Source organism: Botryllus schlosseri, chromosome 3 (genome assembly GCF_051294905.1).
Source record: "Botryllus schlosseri isolate E-star chromosome 3, Bs_hap1, whole genome shotgun sequence".
Taxonomy (NCBI): domain Eukaryota; kingdom Metazoa; phylum Chordata; class Ascidiacea; order Stolidobranchia; family Styelidae; genus Botryllus; species Botryllus schlosseri.
Window position 1 is genome coordinate 10429810 of NC_137238.1, and position 14464 is coordinate 10444273.

The 14464-nt window shown below is 39.4% G+C and overlaps 2 protein-coding genes and 1 long non-coding RNA gene across 4 annotated transcripts in view; 2 read left to right on the forward strand and 1 right to left on the reverse strand.

Annotated features, from left to right (window-relative positions):
- LOC145434851 (uncharacterized) overlaps positions 1-14464 on the forward strand; it is a 342686-nt gene that overhangs the window by 179345 nt on the left and 148877 nt on the right. The gene's annotated exons all lie outside the window — the stretch shown is intronic.
- The window catches only part of LOC145434842 (G-protein coupled receptor GRL101-like), a 67861-nt gene that overhangs the window by 21841 nt on the left and 31556 nt on the right, over positions 1-14464 (forward strand). The gene's annotated exons all lie outside the window — the stretch shown is intronic.
- LOC145434889 (uncharacterized) lies at positions 1802-5272 on the reverse strand. The gene is made up of 3 exons (XR_013913618.1): positions 5037-5272; positions 4424-4586; positions 1802-2295 (listed from the first exon to the last, which is right to left on the reverse strand). It is a non-coding gene; the product is annotated as an uncharacterized LOC145434889 (long non-coding RNA).

Consider the following 14464-nt stretch of genomic DNA (forward strand, 5'->3'; position numbering starts at 1 on the left):
AAAAATTCAGCAATCTCACATTCCATAAAGGAACATTCCACATTTCTATTAGCCTACATAACATTTCAAAATTCAGCATATACCGATATGTTATAAAATACCGGTACATTACTTTATGCGGCATCTGGTTTGCTGATTGGGTCCTGCAGTCCTAGGAAATCCTTGTAAAACTTTTCACAGGATGCACATGAAAGGTCAAGTTATTGCTTGTGAGACATTATGCAACAGAGCACAATAAATCAGACTTCTATGATCAATACATTAGCCTATCATATAATATCAAATGTACTACAAGAATTATCGGCTTGCATGAGTTACCGATTAGCAGCGGGTCGATCAATTTCGTCTGTAGGTGATATTACAGCCGTGTCACTATAATCATATAGTCGAATTCATTATATCGCATCAGCAGTTCATGATGGCCGAGACTGTTGCTGTTTATTAAATATAACACTCAAATACCAAGCTTCCTGTCCTTCCGGTACTCATGATAGAGACATCTCACAATCCACGCTGTTAACGTTTCCCATTATGAACTAAACCATTACTGTGATAAATTCGTCCCTCCGCCATTGCTACATGCGCCGATCAAATTGAATTACAACGCGCATGCGCGATGCTCGCCAAATAGAAGAAGGCATGCTTCTGGTTTTATGGTTGGATGAATTTCAAGCAACAGGCGTGTTCGACTCCATTATCGAAATAGCCGAGAGGATTGCTTACTGCGTTGTTCCGTGATTGGAATAGTCATGACAATCCCATCATGACGACTGTCAAGTTCTGATGTCGGAAGATTTCACATGCATTACGAGTATTTGCCCCTGATGTGGGAATTTTCGACCCAGTAATGTCACAATAAAATAAGCTACTGTGTCTCTGTATCGCACATTATATCGAGCCTCTTTAGCACTGTGCGACCGCAATGATCGATAGCCGGGCATGTGAAGTTCCACGCGATGGGAAATTCATCACCATATCACCATTCACGGCTCGACTCCACTAGATTTCACTTATATCATGAGTGCATTCAACACAACTTATTTAGCATTGACTGCAGAATAATGCATATTTGAGTTCATAGAAACGATTTCCCAGTATAATGACATCCAAATCAACTCCGGTGTAGGTGGCATCCAGGCATCACACTATTATGACATCCACTGGAATGGTCATTGGTGACTGGCATAGGAGAACTCCAAAAGTTACTTCCTCTGGGGGTCACTTGGAGTTACATAATCGGACGTCAATTTGTGACTTACTGAGCAAGTCCTCAGTCACTAAAAGTGGGATGTGGGACGACTGGGCACAATTGTGGACGTACCCGTAAGTCCGTGGGAGATCGGGTGTTTGCTGGGGGGGCTCCGCCCACCTCGCCCACCCCAAAAGCCACCACTGCATATGGAGTACCTGCTGTCTTGTTCCCCTCAAAGCAGTCCAAAACCCTACCAAAATTGCTACTTGTGAGTCGAAGAGCCCTATGTATTTATCCCATTCTGCACATCCTCTCTGTTCTGATGTCCTGTGGGCTTAGTTACCCAGCAAACACTCGATTTCCAGTTGACTTCCTGCGGAATAGCCGCAGGGCGCCCAGCGTTACTTCCCTGAAGTGGATTTGTCGACTACTAGAAGCGTCCTAAACACTTCCTGAGTTGGTCTACTATGGACGTGAAGTGACTCCATATGGACTCATTGGATCTGCTGTGAACGTGACGTGACTCCCTATGGATGCGTCAGACCTACCGTGGACGTGACGTGACTCCCTATGGATATGTCATTTACCACCTGTTCTATTCCTCAGGATTACCATTTCAGGACTCCCCTCCACACCTGGTGCAATTACATGGAATTCAACATCATATAAACTAACGAACTGTTTATATTGGGTTACTGAAAAACGACAATTGCAAAATACAAGTACAACATTAACTAATGAACTATTACTTGTTAACAAAGATCAGGCTTACGTGAAAAATCGATCAGGAAATCACTACGAATAAATGTGTCAGTGGGATTTTGTATATAACAGCAAGTTCTGAGTCAATTTTAAAATACCGTTACAAACATTTCAATTGAAGTGCATCATGAAATTAGAAATAAACGGGTCACATGACTTTGAAAAAGTACAAATGCTAATACAACTAAAACAGGGAAAAGCATGGAGCAATCATAAGTAATAATTTACATTGCATATTATAAAACGATGGATCATTTGCACCGCATCATGTTAAGAGCGCGAGCGCGTATTCGCAATAAACTTGGTTGCAACAACAGTTTTCTTCTTGGTCTTTGTTTTGCCTGAAACATATACAACAATGTCAGCAAATCATTTGTAGAGCCACTCTGCGGACATAGCACATGAAATTTCTATTTCCTCATGCATTAATTGTGATATGTCTTGTGATCCGCTACTTCTACTTGTGCTGAGTGATAATTTATGACGATACTACCATGTCTACTCGAGTGCGGGGAGCTTCTGACGTTGTGATACGGAGTATGCAACCCGTCAATCAAATTAAATTGTGGAAACACCTCAAGTACATACTTCAGTACTTCCCAGAACTTCTACTTTACCTAAAATAGTTTTGATAAGCCGTGTATATCGCTGCTTGAGTGCTTGAACCCGAGTAGAAATACATTGCGTTACTCTTACTTGTACTAGAATACTGACGCTACAAATATTTCTAATTGAGTGCTGAAAATGATTACTTTCCTTATCTCTGTTTAAAAGCATACAACTACGAAATTCCTCAAGTCTCCATATTTTGACCGTGTCGACACTTGGAAGTAGTTTGATATCTTGTAAATCTCTATTTATACTATTTAGTACGGTACTAACGATGAATACTTTGACCACCTTCATTTGGAACTTACCACCTACTACAACTAGGCCAGGGCTTGCCACGAATCTGAATAGAGTAACGATAAGTCGAAACAGATGATCTTTTCGGGTACATAAATTGTACTTAACAAGAATTAGAATTCCGGTTCTATGTACCACTGCGAGGCCTAAAACATCGATTGGTCATATCGCAGAACACGGCACATGTAGGACGTAGCTACGCACGATCGTGTGAATGACAAATGTATTGTCTCAAAGTACAATAAAATAGGAATTATCATAAATCTAAAAAACATTCTTTGATATGATGTAGAGCCGGTATTCATTTTCTTTGAAGTCGTATACGATATCGATATTTCAACTTTTCCTTGTTCATAATGTTGTCCCATCACATAGAGCAGAGGCTTCAAATTCAAATGTGGTCGCAGGTCAATTTCAGGATTTTTGACGACGCAGCAAGATAGGGATATTCAATGTATAATTTCCATATAGGCCTTATTTGACGGGAGCTTGCAGACAGGCATTCCAAAAACATTTCGAGAATGTAATTTACTATTGTATTATTCACGTTTGACACGAAAAAAATCACAGTTTTGAATATTTCAATAAAATTATTTTTGTGCTGGGCATAATTTGTGAAAATAATGAGTTATAGAGATAATACAATAGGATGCATCATGACATCGTCAAACTCGGGGTTCTAATATTGCAGTTGGTGGACCTTTGGCGTGTCACAGTTTTATGTCGAGTATTTTAAAATCTACTGAAATTTGATCTGGTATCAGAGCATTTGAGCGGTGTAGCCTAAATCGGGTTTTGGTATAGTCGTGATAAGTAGGCTGTTGCTACTGTCATTACCGCGGTCAAATTAATTCAGAATTAGCTGTTGCCTTCGATTATTATTGGAACATATCCATAAAAACTTTAGCCATAGTAACATCATTGTTTCTTAGCCTTAGCGATCGCACCCCTCATGCTACGTATAAGATTTCTAGCAGCCCAAAATTTATTTTCAACACAATTTCTGATGGTACCTAACCTATATTAAAATCAGGTAGTCAATTCACATAAAATTGCGCATAGCACGAGAACAACAGCATATAGGTCTAATCACACGATGCATATCGTACCCTCTGATGTGGCGCTTCGTACCACGAAAGGGTCTACGGGCCCTGGTTAAGAACCCCTGGGATAGAATAGAGCACAAAATCTTATTTTAGAACTTTTTACTTCATTTTGAAGTGAATTTTACAAGCCTGGTAAATGGCTAATTGTACAGCGGTAGAAATTCAAGGCGTTGCAACAATTTCAACTACAGTGCAAACAATAATAACTTTGACCACCAACTATGATTAAACGCTAAGAAGGCTTACGCAACACCTCAACCAAATCTACTTTTTAAAATTTATTATTTGTTTACTTTCCAGAACTGCATTATCTACTTCCATTTCGAGTAGATCTAACGCAACTTCAAATTTGTTACCTCTAGGTGTGTATAAATCCATAACATTACATCTACTTCAGTTCAAAAGATGATTACTTTCACAGCCCTGGTTTCCATCAAGTGTATTCAATGTTTTATACCTTCTGACTTTTTCCAGAGGATTACGCAGCAACGATTTTACAGCAGCGCTTGTTCCATGTGGCAGTATAGTTCTTGCGAACGTTTTCGGTTCCAGTCATCAAGACATTCTTTATACAGTGTTCTTGACGTTGTTGAACACTATCAATTGAAGACATTGCCGATCTAAATAATCAAAATTATTATAATGTTTGTAGTGAAGCCATTTGTCAAGAAGCCAAGCCAGGAATCTAGAATATCCTGTAAAAAAAAAAACAAAGACAATGAAGTTCAAGCTGGAACATTCCCACATTCTACTCACTGAAATGACTAATCAGTAGGGCTGAGCACATTGGTATGGTTACTCAAATCTCGAACGAGCATCAATTCTTATGATTCGAGCCAAGTATGTGACTATTTTCAAGACAGCCTACTGAAATTACACGCTCTATGCCACTATAAGAATGCAGTTTATAATAAAATTATAGTTTCACCCAGCACGTTTTGGCAGCCCGATTGCGAACCACCGTCAATAGTATATTTCCGCATCATCGATGGCATTTTTTTTCAGGGTAATAAATTGCTAATTAATGAACAATCATAAATCATCATATCTAGTTCGTAACTTCAACTTACATAATTCAACATCTTGATCCATGAACAATGCACCACTGCAGCGCCTTCCTCTGAAGTTTAGAACTATACATAACATTGCCTGTTCAATATCTAGTCTCCTGGTAGAAATGAAGTAACTTTGTATACACAAACACAGATATGTCCCATCCATATATAGTAAGAATCCATTGATAATAAGGTTGTGTTTTCTTATCGACGGCAAGATGACCATGAGCAATCAACCTTCCTTAGGGCCCATCCATAACCTACTTTTTTAATACTGCTGCAATGTAGGCAATTTTTCCGTGTATATATACTAATATCGAAAGTTATAATCAAGCAATAAAAGTATGCACAGAGGTCGTGCCAACATTGCGGTAACATTGCCAACAACCCGTCTGCACCAGGCCATGAACAATGAACATGTTAAGTTTATAGAGTTTATAATTGGTTTAGTGTTGGAGTATCCTTTGATTAGAGCGAGGTTAAAGATGGGCTAACAAACTAATATAATGTTGTTCCTAAAATACCCAAAATATAAACCAATATTGCCATAAATTCTTACATGTTCACTGAAAGCCTCAATTATTTTACTAACGCTATTATAGATGGTTACATACTGTTGTGGACACAAAAATACGAAAATGAATGGTAATGTGATGCTACAATCTTCATGCATCCTAAAATTCAGCAATCTCACATTCCATAAAGGAACATTCCACATTTCTATTAGCCTACATAACATTTCAAAATTCAGCATATACCGATATGTTATAAAATACCGGTACATTACTTTATGCGGCATCTGGTTTGCTGATTGGGTCGTGCAGTCCTAGGAAATCCTTGTAAAACTTTTCACAGGATGCACATGAAATGTCAAGTTATTATTGCTTGTGAGACATTATGCAACAGAGCACAATAAATCAGACTTCGATGATCAATACATTAGCCTATCATATAGTATTAAATGTACTACAAGAATTATCGGCTTGCATGAGTTACTGATTAGCAGCGGGTCGATCAATTTCGTCTGTAGGTGATATTACAGCCGTGTCACTATAATCATATAGTCGAATTCATTATATCGCATCAGCAGTTCATGATGGTCGAGACTGTTGCTGTTTATTAAATGTAGCACTCAAATACCAAGCTTCCTGCCCTTCCGGTACTCATGATAGAGACATCTCACAATCCACACTGTTAACGTTTCCCATTATGAACTAAACCATTACTGTGATAAATTCGTCCCTCCGCCATTGCTACATCAAATTGAATTACAACGCGCATGCGCGATGCTCGCCAAATAGAAGAAGGCAGGCTTCTGGTTTTATGGTTGGATGAATTTCAAGCAACAGGCGTGTTCGACTCCATTATCGAAACAGCCGAGAGGATTGCTTACTGCGTTGTTCCGTGATTGGAATAGTCATGACAATCCCATCATGACGATTGTCAAGTTCTGATGTCGGAAGATTTCACATGCATTACGAGTATTTGCCCCTGATGTGGGCATTTTCGACCCAGTAATGTCACAATAAAATAAGCTACTGTGTCTCTGTATCGCACATTATATCGAGCCTCTTTAGCACTGTGCGACCGCAATGATCGATAGCCGGGCATGTGAAGTTCCACACGATGGGAAAGTCATCACCATTCACGGCTTGACTCCACTAGATTTCACTTATATCATGAGTGCATTCAACACAACATATTTAGCATTGACTGCAGAATAATGCACATTTGAGTTTATAGAAACGATTTCCCAGTATAAGGACATCCAAATCAACTCCGGTGTAGGTGGCATCCGGGCATCACACTATTATGACATCCACTGGAATGGTCATTGGTGACTGGCATAGGAGAACTCCAAAAGTTACTTCCTCTGGGGGTCACTTGGAGTTACATAATCGGACGTCAATTTGTGACTTACTGAGCAAGTCCTCAGTCACTAAAAGTGGGACGTGGGACGATTGGGCACAATTGTGGACGTACCCGTAAGTCCGTGGGAGATCGGGTGTTTGCTGGGTAGCTATAATCTGCATATGACTGACTTCGTTGGCTTCTAACCCTAAGATTCAGGTGATGGATCATGGCTACACGATGGCGATTCTAGATCAGGATCACAAGATGACAATGTAAGATTTGCATGTGCAGCATCCACAACATTGGAGGAAGACAGTTGACACGGTATGGAGTTCAGGGTCCGCCTCTCTGCGATGCGCATAACCTTCTGCTTCACCACGGAGATTGCGACGGGGAATCGCACCTCTCTTTAGACGTGACTGTATTGGTGTATCTATAATGCACTAGCAGCAAAATCTTCCTTGCAAAAATGTCGGAGCAAATTATTATTATTATTATTATAGTACACAACAGTGGTGCTTTTAGCCTGTTTAAGGCTTTTTGCTCCACGACATGACAGTAGTTGAACTGGTCAATGCATTTATTCTTGTCTTTGACATTCTTTCCACTCTCTCATATGCATCGGCTCGCGATTCATCGGGTCTGAAGCTGCCGACTTGTAGCTCGCCTCACTGTGATTTCTGGGCTGCAGTGAGGTCGGCGATGAGGAGCAAATGAAGCTTGTGGAAGTAGGCTTGAAATCCTGCCTTCTTACTCTCCATTCCCAAGCCTTCCTGACATTTGCGTTGGAAGGAAATGAATGGAAAAATCTGTTCTTCCCCAGTTCATTGCCATCGGTGGCACAGCATTTATAAACACAGCAGTATTTCGGCAATATATTTTAGTATACGTTACAAAATATTTAATATCCTTTCCTAATTTTATTATTGACGTAGAAATAAACATTTAACTGTAATCTTGTCGTTTTTATGCAGTCTACACGGCTACAGGAATACATCGTAGTGCCGACCATAGGTTGAGGTAAATGCAGCGTCCTCCGTTGCTGCGTCGTATCCATGGCCATTGTCTCTCGACCAATCAGCGTAAAGTTTGGTTTACGGCCGTATTACAGGTCGCCTTGTTCGCCATTTACAACTGGTAAACTTAGCATGCGGCGCTGATATTTCTAGTTTCCCGAACAATATTATACATCCTAAACTGATATTCCAACTCATCAGTCCTTTCCGTGACAACGAATGTAACCAGCGAGACCGGCCGATAGCCACAGCCTTATAATATAATATAGTGGCTATATCTACGATTGTCAGTTGTTTCTTTTACCCTACTATGTACTGTGCTGAAATTGGAACTACGGCCAACAATTTCCGTATGACAGACCCCAGTCTCGCGAACGAGGTTGAATCAGGTCAAATCACCACGAGAATGATATCAGTAACATTCAGTTCCACGTATACATTGGCTGCAGAGATTTTCAAGCTAATCAATTTTGCCAATAGCCTGGTAAACTTCAGAAACGAGTAACTGTCAGTAATTTTGCGAAGAAATTCTGGAAACTTGACTTTAGAGCTAAATTGAGGTAATATTACATATCAAAATGTAAAATTACAAGCTACGCACAGTTATTGGCAGCTACCGGTAATTCGTTGCAAAATTTACGGAGATTTCCCAGTAAATCTCCCAGATTTTTTACAGTGTACATGTCAATAAACTGTTACGTTACAATTAAAACTTGGTGACGTCATGGTAGCATCAATTCGAACTCACTACACGGGATTCGTCGTGTGCGCCTCAGTTTCTCTATAACAACTCGTACTAATCATACTGGTTGCCTTATTTAAGCATACGAAGCTTGAATTGCGAAAACGTAGATTCGACGTGATGCTCCTTTTATGCGAGAGCCCATGATAATTGATCAGTGATCACAGCGTAAGTGGAGCCAAACATGGTCTCAACAGCAGTATATATGCCTACCCACTCTAAGCTGTGATAGCCTACAACAGTGACGTCTAATTAGGGGAAGCAAGTGAGGCAGTACCTCGCCTGTCGTGCAGATGAGTGTACGAAAGTTGTAAAACCTTCAATTACTGTTGTATTTTATATCGATGTTCATGAATGACAAGATTTTGAACATTTTACTCCCAAAAGCACATAATTTGCATATTTATTGTTCGAAAATAAATCGCAAAACGAGAGGTATAAGGCACATACGGGCCAAGCATCACCATTGATAACTCAATTAATCGTAAATAGCTTACAATTCATAATAGCTGATATTAATCGAGTTTAACTGTCGCACTGATTCTGAAAGTCTAAACTAAATACTGATCGATCTCTCAATTTTCAACGTATTCGGCGGTGCCATATAACGTTGCGCTACACGCCTACATTTTATCGTCGGTACTGCAAAGCAGTAATTGTAATTGTAATTGTAATTGAAGCATTTCTATTTTGTGTAATTGTAATTGTAATTGTAATTTGATTAAAATGTTGCTCAATTACGATCTCAATTACATCTTCATGGAAACCTGACAATCAAAACATAAAATAATAATTTATTCAATCATATTTTATTCGTCGCACCAGTGAAAATCCGATACGAACCAGGATGACGACGAGGGGCCTTAAGGCCTTAGTAAACATTCACCACATGTAATAATTAGCCTATTTACATCGGTGTTATATGTGTGCTGCATTATAACTAGATAATTCAGTCACGCTAAACTGTTTCCCATACTTCAGTAGCAACAGAAAACTTTGTGAATTAGAATATAGGCTGAACCAGTGGTTCTCAAACTGGGGGCGTGCCCCCTTGGGCGGCGTGAAAGCATCTGGACGGGGCGCGACGCTCCAGTGAACTGAAATCTTTTCCGCGATTTGCCCGATTCCCCTCCGTTTTATGGTTATTGCTCGGTGTATAATCTGAATTTCGCATTCGAGAATTTTCTCATCAACAGTCATAACCGTCCATAAATCAAACTATATGTAAGGATTGCTAACTTTCTGGTTTCATTGTGTGCTATGACGATAAGGGAGGCACGAAATATTCGCTGTCATAAAGGGGGCGTGTCTAAAAAAAGTAAGAGAACCAGTGGGCTAAACTAAATCTTACTATTTTAAAAATGGATGAACACTGAACAGCATATAAACTCTTCTGAAACCTGTGCTGAACCATTTCCTTCACCACGGTCTAAGTTCGGTCGGATATGATTCGGATATTATCAAGGATTCTTTTCGGATATAGTTGGATGGTTGCAACTTTTGATACGGATATTTCCGGATAGTTGTTAACAGAAGTTATTTTTGATTACACACTCTTGATTACACACTCACAGAAAGAAGTCAAAAATACGATAACCACACACAGACAGTTGACCCCTGGCGATTTGACTGTTATGACTTTTAAATGTTTGTCAAGAGGACCCAAGCAAATAGAAATCATGTAACACCACCGCCATCGGACAGTAGACAATACTATAAGGCCAATCATATCATCACATTAAGTTTGTAGTAGAACAAATTACAAAGTGTCAAATATTTGCCACTCTATTGATGTATAACACTTGATCTGATAAAAATCGTATGGTTGAAATTGGGTGTGAGCTCTCTTGACCTAGTTATCAGCACCAAGGCATTCTCACTCTGCAGTTTTTCCGTGTCGTTCACAAAATTGAATGCATCCAAGGCACAAGATATTCTTCCAATACCAGTCGCAGAAGGGCATTTGCTACCTCCCTTGACATGCAGTTTTTGGACTCATATACCCGAATGTCACTATAGGGCATGACATCTCCAGTATCATCCAAGTTGTTGTTGTTTCAGTCTTCTATAGATCAATATAAATCACATTGCTCCTTGCGTCCTTGTTTTGTGACTGATTATCGTGGCATCAAAGTAATTGTATGATTCTCTTTTCATCAGCACTATACAGCAGAGTTTTTGTAATAGAAGAACCTTTATCCACAGCGATAATTCCAGCAAGTTAATATTCATAACGGAATATATCCTGATAACGTTACGCGATGTAATAGCTCAATTTTGTCAGAATGTATTCCAAAAGTGGATTCGGGAGTTTGAGTCAATCAAACAGGAAAGGAGCAAGTGCGCACGAGAGTAGAAGTGTGAATGATCAATCGTATGCGCAAAAATGGCCAACAGGCTTGCGGTTTGCGCTGCTTCTCACCTGCTCCCAGGCGGCATGGTTGCGTCTTACTACCAAACTCCGTTACAATGCAACATTCGAGTCTGATTTTAGGGGGTTCCAGGACCATGAGCAGTATCAAATTTATATTTTCGCAATCAGTTACGCGGTAGCTTTCGATTGATACCCGTTTTATCAAATTTCACGATCGGCAAACCTGTCAAAAATTACCGTCAAGTTGCTTTTAGCCTAAAGGAAAATTATACGTACACCAATTTGACTAATTCATGAGATTTGCTTGTTTCCACACCATATAGGACACTATTTTTGAATGTTGTCAGAGTCTTCGGCTGATTCTCGATTTGGGCATTGCTTTCGTACTGGCTGAGTTTCGTTTCTTCATTGTATTGGATTAAGGAGCGTCCTCGTCTTGAGAGTTAGAAGCAACAAACATAACACAGCAAGAGTGACGTGCGGAGAGATTGCGAACGATTTATGAGACACTGGCTTTGCCAAATACAGTAATTGCTTTGTTCCAGTGAAACAACACATGTTTTCAAGTGGCACAATGGACCTCAGAAACCACATCCGAAAGGCCAAAGACACTGCACAGTTGAAGATGAGTTTCTTCTCTTCCAATAAACAAGTCGGCGAGACAACTGCTGATCTGTTACTGTGGAGGAAATGTGGACTACTTTTGTGATGCATGATGCATATTATATGGACATTAAGCATAAGTCGACTATAACCATTTGAAAAACATTTGGGGTACAAAACTTCAGAATGACGCGTAACAATAACTTCATATCGGTAATTTATTAGCTAGAAGCTTTTCGACTGATTCTCATCAGTAATGACCGTCAGTAATGACTATTTTGTTTGTATGGCGTAATAATAACAAAAACAAACAACTGCTAGACAGGCAAGATACGGTAGTAGGCCTAACGATACAAAACAAGAGTTAACGGGTAGGATTCGGTTATAAATAACCGAAAATAACAACAAGCAACATTAATGAAATATTCCAAGAGTGTAGGCTGTAGAGGCGTTCCTTCTGCCGACAGGGAATAGGCTTTCGCAGCTTTAAGATCGGTGATCCCTGGACCTTCAAATGAAAAAAGAGAACGGCCAAGAGTATATATAGAAAATTGACTGTCATTATAATGATCAGCACATTATGGATGGGATAAGATATGCTGTCCAATAGTCTAATTACAAGCAGTAACTTGATCAGAATCACGCAGTGTGTCAACAGACTGCGATGATGGAGTTGGAGAAACATTAGTTGCTCTAACTTGCTGTGGGACATTCTGGTGAATTCTTTGCTGCAAGCGCTGAGACTTGCGACCTACATACCGACTATCCATTCGGCACGTGTATTCATTGATTATGTTGCTTTTATTTGTCCTTATGCGTTGCATACATCAGAGATTTCGTAATGAAGATTATCTGCGGTTCTACATGTGAAAACAATGCCTCATTGACGGTTTAATTTGTTTTTCAAACCTGTTGGACACTTTTCCAATCCGAAGAAGATGCGAATAAGCATTGTGCCACGAACATTGAATTCATTTATGAAAAGTAATATAAGCATCATATCAGAAATGTGCAAGTGAGCAAGCTCTCACGTCTTCTAACAGTAGTGGGCAGAATGATGATCATCTGCATTTAATGTTGACCCTCACTGTAAAAAAAAACTCTGGGTGTACCCATAGTCTAGACCTGGTCCCACCTAGGTCATGTCGACATGGAAAAGGCCCATGATAACTTTTCGACATCCATGTAGACCTGTTGACATCCATGTTCCTACCCATGTCCTAATAATGATTCAAATTGACCTTTCACCTCTACCAATGTACACATACCCTGTGGTTAGATGTATTTAGCTGTATTTGACATCTGTAATGTTTGCAAGAAAATCTGCGAAAAGTTCAATGAACTCGCTGACGCTGGCACAAACTTGATATTGAAAACGCAATATGTCGCCAATGTATGATGGAAACTCATTATTCCATCGACAGATTCCCCATCGATATGGATTGTCCACTTTTTCTGAAGAGTATCGAACTTCATCGTCGGGTAGACATTCTTCGGATCTTATAATGAATATAAATGTCATTACCATCCATGCACTATTCAAGGCACACGGGTTGATAGAATACAGATGAATAGTTTCCAAGGTGGTTTAAAGTTGTATCCATCACAGCCAGTTAAGATGACAAAAATCTATTAGCACCTCATTACATTAATTGACCTTGTCTACGAATTGTCTCGGTATGTCCAAAATCTACTTTAACTTGACAATATCAAGTATGCACAGTCTTCCATTCCTTTACCTGTGCACCACTATACTATTTGATGCTACGACCTACGATTATCCAATGATTAATAAATGGATGGATTAATGCACGGATGGGCGGTAAATCCAGGATTTGAGAACTTGTATTTTGGTGACGGAGTTCAACTTCGGTGATTGTGACCCGGCCAAAGGTGGTTTGTGTCTTTTCTGGGAATTCCGAAAACAGAACTACTCTCTTTTTCAAATCCGCAAGTAAAACTAAAACTAGGACTAATCAATCACCTTAGAAAATTCAAAACTAGAATTGCAACTAACATTACTCAATTTTCAAAATCCACAAATATAACTATAACTTACAACTATACCTAGAACTTTTTAAAATTCGATACTAGAACTAGTACTAGCAACCTTTTAAAATCAAGAGCTTACGAACTAAATCACAACTAACAATATCAGTGGTTTTTGACTGGTTTTCCCGCGAGTCAATGGCGCACACTAAACTCACATTGTTTGTAGGGCTGGGTATAATGATTCGAGCACTTGAATCTGAATTGAGTATTATTATTATTATTGTAGTATTGTCTTGTAGTATTATTGAGCAAGCCAGTTTTGGCCATTATCAACAACTCACCTTATCGACAATCAGGAAGCTGTCGAAGCGTTCATTGAAAATGGTGGGGATGCCGACCACCCAGTCCAATTTCTGATTACCTGAATGAGAAGTGAGAGATCAGCTCAAGTGAAACACTCGAGAAAAAAAACGTTCAAAAATTTAAATAAATGCAGTAACAAAAATTAAATAAATGCAGTTACTGTTTGTGTAATGTGAACTGCAAATATGGACGTGGCAAAAATATGCAGTAGGATTTCGTAAAAGTAACGGTGAATATAATTTACGTAGTGGGTTGCGTGGTTCCGTTCACACCGTAATGTCGGCCATATGAAATATTTCATCACAGTATATATATGACCCATCATAACGGTTGAAACTGATCTTTCGCAATCTAGCATTTACTTATCATATCGTAATTTAGGAGTCCATGGGGTGTCCTAATCTGGAAAAGTGGACTCTGACTTTTTTTAGCTATAGACCTGTTTTAGCATACCACCTTTGAAACTTTCTGAACTAAAGATATGAAATACATTTCCGCT